This window comes from Papilio xuthus, unplaced genomic scaffold, assembly GCF_000836235.2.
Source record: "Papilio xuthus unplaced genomic scaffold, Pxut_1.1 DF826923.1, whole genome shotgun sequence".
Classification (NCBI taxonomy): Eukaryota; Metazoa; Arthropoda; class Insecta; order Lepidoptera; family Papilionidae; genus Papilio; species Papilio xuthus.
The window spans coordinates 5,423,538-5,431,677 of record NW_013531726.1 but is presented as its reverse complement, the minus strand read 5'-3'; positions in this window follow the sequence as shown (position 1 = coordinate 5,431,677).

The following is an 8,140-nucleotide window of genomic DNA, read 5'->3' as shown; positions in this document are numbered from 1 at the left end:
TATAAAGTCATGATGTAATGTGATCCTAAAAACATAACCTTACGTCATAGCCCTTTTAACATAGAAATGAAATAGAATAGAACAGTCACAATTAAGTAGAATCATCGGTTACCACTTCCAGGATATTCATACAAAATTCAGTAGTAGTTAATTTGTAGTTGAATATAGACATCCTATTCATTATCTATAAAAACAAAAGAGATAGTTGTAATATTATGTTTTTTAGTCATAGGAGTTTTGGCAGTGGAAGACAAATTTTTTCCAATTCTTTCTAAATGTAAAAGACCGTATTCCTATTGTCAATTTTAATTTGTGGACGAGAAATTCGTCTTTGTTGTAGACGATTTGTATTCATGAAGCCGTCTTCGATGACTTTTGCACTAAGCTTTACGACCGTAGAAAGCATTTGTCTAAACTGGTACATTTACAATTCCAGAAAGTTACCCAGCCAATTCACGTCGAGAATTTCAAGCGAAATGTTTTTAAAATACAAATGTTTCAAAACAAAAATCTTTCCTCTGAACTATTACTTGTCAATAGTTAATTTACATCTTAGAATTATTAAAAAAAGTTAATTTTATTTTTATTTATATGATGCTTTGTATGGTTTTAGTCGTCAAATAACATTGTCACTTGTGACAGTTTACTGTTCAGTGAATTTTTCAGATCAAACATTTGCTATTTTATTTCATAAGTAAACTCATTTTATTCGTAGAGTAGCATAAAAACCTAATCTAAAATACATTTAAAGTACATATAATCTATATAAAATTTACATGAACATTAACATCCATTACACCAATTTCAGTGCTAATGTATTCTTCAATGAATTCATACATCAGAAGTTTCGAATACATTTCTAAAGCACTAAACATCAAGGTCGACATACATTCGTCTTTATGGATATTCTACTTTTATGATCGTTGAAAAGAGCAATTTGCAAGTAATAAACGCTCTCTGCGTACAAAATAGCCTCTATTAACAATATTGACGTCAGCTGTGAATGTATTCATAAGTTATTAAATAAATGGCTTATTTGAAACAGAACAATACGAATAACATTATTATATAAATTTGAATATAGAAATTTCGAAATACCAATACCCAAATTTAAAAGATACGGTTTGCCGATCTTGCGTCATGTGTTCGAATTACCAATATCGTCAACCACTTAATACACAGCTTTGAGATTATTTGAAATGGTTACAAGAAATTATAAAACTTTCGCCGGCGAATCCGTCCGCGCGGAATAAAAAAAAACATAATAACAAACAAAAATCCAATCTTCCATCTAGACTGACGCATTTATAATATTTGGAAGATAAGATTATGTTCAATTATTTAAACTAATATTATAAAGAGTAAAACATTTGATTGTTTGTTTGTATTTAATAGGCTCTGAACTGACTAAAACTGATTACTGAATTGACTGAAAAAATCTTTAACTATTGGGAATCTGCTATCCAAGGGTTATATGACATATTTAATTTCGCACGGACGAAGACGCTGGCAACTGCAAATCTGTCAATATAAAAAAAAACAAAATGGTGGTCATCGTTGTTATATAACATAGATATGTTTTGATTTAAAAAGAACATGATTTATTCTCTTAAATAAACTAACAATCACTTTTAGTACACGCATCAATTTTCAATTCAATACTTCAGCAAAGTATTAATATTTTCTAACATGTTTTAAAGTTAAAGCCGATATCTGCATACATTGTTCGAAACTAGTAACTGCTGTCAAGCGACGCCTAGTAAAATGTATTTTACAACTTTGCGCCATAAAGTTGGAATGCTCGGAAATCTGAATTGAATAGCGGCATCTATGATATTAAAATTGTTTTTGTTTGTGATGTATTAACATTGTACTGAGCATTGGAAATAAAAAAAAATACTATAAGATTTATTACTTTCATTTTACATTTAAAAATAAATTCCAGCTTGATACCTTCAAGCGTTTTTGAGAAAAAAGGTCTTAACAGACAGACGGACGGACAACAAAGTGATCCTATAAGGGTTCCGTTATTTTCTATGAAGCATTAAAAAGTTTTTAATAGAAGGAAAAAGACTTGAAATTTAGAAATAATATTCAGATTGATATAAAATAAAACATTTTTTAAGTACCGGAAAAAAATCTCTCAATGGTATAGCATTACACGTAATGTAAACCGTTTGAAATAGATCGCCATACATTTATTCTAATAGCAGTCTATTTCGTCGTAAATTATTAACATCAATTCCTGCTCTTTCGAACAGTAGAAATCTACGGTTAGAAGTACATATATAAATCTTAATAATATTATAAATACATCTCAAGAAGCTCTCGCTAAACAGTTTAATTAAGAGCCCGATACAAAAAGCAGTTATTCTAGGAACCGTTAAGTCTGATTAGGAATGAAAATAATACCTTATAATAAAAAGACAAAGTTTTAAAGTTTTTGTGTAAAATGCATTCGCAAATTACATTGTGAATTAAATTTAATGTCTGTTATCTTAATTTTACGATCCACGTTCTAAATCCGAGTCTTAAATAACAATGTAGCCCGTATTATTTTACTGCAATTTTATCTTATACCAACTGCAGTTTCTGTCCACTGAACTTTGAAATTAGATTTGCTTGAATATAATGCCTAATGTAATTACCAATTAACTTGAAATACTTTATTTATTTCAAATGAATATGCTTTTGAACGTGGTTATTTTTTCGTGCGTAGTGGCTCAAGGATAGCACTTGACTTGCAATCTGCAGGTCCTGGGTTTGAATCCCGCCATATACCAATATGTTTTTTAATTTACATACGTACATTTATCCGACCTTCTTACGGTGAAGGAAAACATCGTGATGCAACCCGCACATATCTGAGAAGTTCAAAAATATGTGAGAAGTCAACCAACCCACACTGAGCCAGCATAGCTTGAATAAGTCCTAATCGCCTCTAACTTAGGGTAGGCTCCGAGCCCCTCGGTAGGGACGTATAGTGAGCTCATGATCATGATGATTTTTGCCTACTAAATAACATATTTATCCATCTTATGTATACATAAACTCATTTTGAAAAAGTCGTAAGTCGATTTTTTTTTCTTCTGTTTTTCGCACTTTTATTACAGTAATAACTAAATAGTTTGTCATACTTGCGTTTAATTGCGCGAAAGTCAAACTCAGGTCACAATATTCCATAAATCGATGCCCAAAGCGTGACATTACATCGCAAATTCAGTTTATCGATTATTAATAGAATACATTTGTAGCGTGCATCAGAAATGCGCGTCCTCCCCCAATTCATTACAGGGCGGGCAGACTTATGGGAATACGACACGCAACTGGGCGGTACCATACTATACATAAGTTGTGTTTTACTTATTTATATCACACTATCCAATAATGCAATTGTATGCTTAATTACATAGAAAATTAAAATCATTTCAATATTTGTTTAAATTAGCAATTCTTTTTTACAAGACCTTATCGTGAATTGCTTGTCACAAATAAGAAGGGAGTGGTGACTAAAATGACAAATAATAGATTGATTTCAAGGACTAAAACTTAGAAAACCCACCATAGAGTGGAATAAAGATGGGAATATAATTATAATTAAAGACTAGTCGTGTCTGTTTTATTGCTTATTCTATATATCTCTTCTAATTATTCTTGCTAGATGTATACGACGGAAATTAAGTAAATAATTCATTGGATTAAGACCAAGCAATTCATTACGTGAACGAGCGTATTCTCAAATTTAAATCAATTAAAGCCTTTAGCAAACACCAATCAATTTTCGAACGATTTACCTTATAACGTTTTGTGACGAATCCGATTAAAAATATATTCGATTCGTTTTACTTCGATCATCCTTTGTGTGATCGGGTTTCTATCAATTTTTGTTCCATTCAAAAAAATGTTTTTGCGTTCTTTGGTTGCTATTTTCACGTTTTAATAAGAAACAATTAATACTTCGTCGGATTGAAAAGCAACATCTAATTAGTAGCCTATATGTTTTTTTAGGCTATGTTCTATATCTATGCCAAATTTCAGCGAAATCCATGCAACCGTTCTGGAGATATCTTCGAACAAACATCTATCCACCCATCTAAACTTTTCGCATTTATAATATTAGAAACATTTATATGGAAACATTGTTCATTGAAAGTTTAACCTTTTTAGCATTTGTTACATTGATATTACGTTTCGAGATATTAAATTCGGATTTATTTTTCTTACAAAGAGAAAACTTCGTGAAGGGATCAAATATTTACAAAACAATTAATAAGGAAAGTTCAGTCAAACGGCGCGTCATTATTTCTTTGCAGAATAAACAAGTATTACAAAGGATGCCTTTCTTATTATCATATTTTTAATATTTTATATTTAATGAGAATTTTAATATAAAACGCACTTGTATCTGAATAAAAAATTAATAGTATAATTCATTTTACTAAATGTCTTATCGTGGGTTTCCGAGACCAAAATCTCTGTAAACATATCGTCATTTGTGTCATTGTTTTCGACAAAAATGTGATAATTTTTTTTTCTGTCTTAGAAACCCACGGTAAGCAATCTTTACTGAAATTAAGCGCTGAATCGAATAAGTAAAACATAATATAATATCAATATCATCATCTATCTGTTTACAAACTTGTTATTTATATTAAAATATACTTTTTATATGAATAAAATCCTAATAAGTAAAACATATATTATACAACCTGTCGCCCGCGACACCGTCCACGCGGAATTAAGAAAATACATCATCACTAGCCACATCCATCCTTGTATCCAAACATTCGCATGTATAATACTAGTAAGAAATAAGATATAAAATAGTACACCACCAGCTGCAAAATCTTATGATTTTAGTAAACATTGGTCAGGTCTAGAAAACAGTATTAAGCCTATACAAATCATATTTGGATAATAAATAGGAAATCTTAATTAGGATGTCTTAAAATCTTACAAACAATGGTACAAAAATTCGTATGAGTCGTAAGAATGTCTAATAGAGATTCAGCAAAGACCTCTAATAGTCCGTAATATATCTTTCGGATAATTCCCTTGACATTCATCCGCCATAGGAAAGTAAGCTTTACCGTTACCCGCTAACGATGGCCAAACTAACTTTTTCCATACTTGTATCGTTTCCAATGAAATAAAGTCTGTTTTCCTGTGTACATATACAAATTATTTACCACCAGTTAAAATCCGCTTTTCTTCTACTGTTTGTGTTCAGTATATTGTCTTTTTTTCTACCCTCTTTTATGTTGTCTTAGAAGAAAATTAATTAAGTGGCATTGTTCTCTTTGAGGGCCGTTTTGTAAGCATCTGCTTTTTTATATTTTTCTCCCGCGCCGAGTGTGCTTTATGTCTATTTAAAGCTGAAACACAAAATATTAACGGTCACGCAGCAAAAAATTTAATAAAACTTAATGAAAACATTTCAGAGATAACATAAAGGTAATTTTTTTTAAAGTTAATGTACATAAAGCCACACATTTCCAGTTTTAACTGAACAGTTGAACTATACAGTCAAACTATTATAGTTAAACTGTACAGTTCTCAATTTTGTGCAGTTAAAGCTGAAGGTGTATAGCGAGCTTAAAATATTAGTGCGATATTAAGTTACATAAAAATATTCACTTTTAGGCTTTATAAATATTTAAAAGGACTAACTCTTTAGCGAAAGTTCACGACCTTTAGGCAGCCTCAACGACTTTAAGAAGGTTATAGTTTGTTTTGCCTAAGTTGAAAGTCGAACATATTTATTTAAATTTAATATTGTATATGAACTAATTTTATTAATATTAGTTAAGAAAATGTTTAATTCTTTTATGATCTTATAAGGATACTTTATTTTAATATTCGAGTTTAATATTTAATAGTTAGCTTTTGCCCGCTACTCCGTCCGCGCAGACTTAAAAAAAAACTTAGTAGGTAGCCTATGTGTTGTTCCAGAATATGTTCTACATCTATGCCAAATTTCAACGAGATCGGTTGAGCCGTTCCTGAGATACCTTCCAACAAACATTCATCTAAGCTTTCTCATTTTAAATATTAGTAAAATAGAAGTTCAAGGAAAGAATAAACGTTAAGAGAATACATAATTTACTCCTTATATGTTATTTCCTTGTCTGAAAAAAGCCTGAAGAAAATAATATTTCTATCTTGAACCAAACTTGTCCTTGTAGACATTCCAACGAGACCTTGCGGAGTCCACAGACAAACCAATTTACACGACTGTGGCTCCGCTTTCATGATCGCTTTTGAATTTTTTATATCGCCGGCTGAAAGGTTAAGCGAGGGTGCGTCTCCATTGCGCCCTAACTCCGTTGAAATAGTGCTCCTATGAAACTTTTAAGAAAATGTCTTTCTTTCTTTTTCGTAAAAGTAACCATTACTTTACAAGCAAAGACAATCATTTTTAATAGTTAAAATGAGCAATGCCAAAAATTTATTACAATTTATTTATGTGCAGAATTTGTCTTTTACAGGCGGTTTCAATTTTTTTTTTATTATTCATAGTTCATTTAGCTTAATAAAGATATTTGAAGGATATGTACATATTTCCAACGTTTTTGTTTTACCATAGTTCGCGGGTATCGCATTTCATAGTAAGGTATCAGGAGGAAGGTAAACGATGCTCCCGGATATATTTTTCTCTTTATTGGAGCTCTTTATGCGCAACCGAGCCCGACAACTCATATAAAATAAGAAATGTTCGCAGCAATACTACAGAAACAATTTCCTTTTCTCAGAGATATGACCTTTTTCTATTGTTTTCTTTGTTTCCACAATTCTCTACGTCTCGAGTTTTGATTACGTAAGTTCCCTCAATAAAGTACGTATTTTTGTACTGATTATTTTAGGTAAAAGACCTTTGACTACAAATAGCGATTACTTATAAAAACATCATCCTGTAACTGTGGTAGACGCCATCAACATCTGTTGCGCGATTGGGTCGTCTCGAGCGATGGAACACCACAACCACACAGAACACAGGCGTAAAATGCAAGTAATTCCTCGTTTTGACTGATAAGTGTACGTACGGGAGGCCTCGTTTTAATCTCCTTTCGCTTCCTAGCCTTTTCTTTTAGTAAAGGATGGTAAGAGAAAGTTGGATGGATTTGGAGAAGAGACATACAAAAATTTACTTTGCGTCTCCTCCTCCGTCGACAGAAAGTTAGCAAAGCATCTGTAATTGTCTACGAACAACGGACGCTTCGCTATTTCGGCGAATACAGAGAGCTGCTTGCGCGTTTGCTTTATGGTTAAAAAAATGATACATTCAATAAAGTTGATTCTTTTATAATATATCTTTGTATCTTTTAAATTTACATTTGCTTCATTTTTTTGCATTCCGCGAAAGTTGGTCGTACGACTCATTTTATGTATATGGAAAATGGAAATGTAAATTTCATCAATCACGTCATAAAGACTAATAGACTTACTCTAAAAGAATAAATCAAACAGTTTAATAATTTTATCACGACATTTCCTAGCAGCGATTGATAGTTTCTATAGTTCAAATTCCTAACTTGTTAAACTATGCCGCCAAAGTTAACATCAGGGCAAATCACTCGGACACTATAACGCTAACATTACAATGGTTAAGATTTATAGCTAATCTATATTTCTAGCTAATCTGTGTACAATTATCACTATCATTATTTATTTCCGCTGAAAGCAATGATCATTTGACGGCAATTAAATGCTTAATCTGTTTACACATACAATAGACACAAGGGAATTATAATGAACTTTTGTATACTACTAAAGTACACAAAAAAATCTTTAGACTATAAAAATAGAGTTAAAGATTTTGGTAATTTATCTAATATTACGTAAGTGCGTAAATTTCTAAGACGGAAGTTACGCAAAAATCTTAATACTACTACATTACTGAATAATGTAATTTAAGATTTGATCCTGATAATAATTTTGATACCGCTTACCTATATGATGCTAATTTAGTAACTATGCTGTTTGTCATTCAGTTTTTAAATGTAAACAATGTTGTTTAAAACTTACCTGACAGCACCCACAAGCGAATTTCTTCACTATTACACAAACACTATGAATTACAATAGTTTTTTACTTAAATGTCTTTATTAAGTTCGAGAAATAAATGAACACGAATAATTTT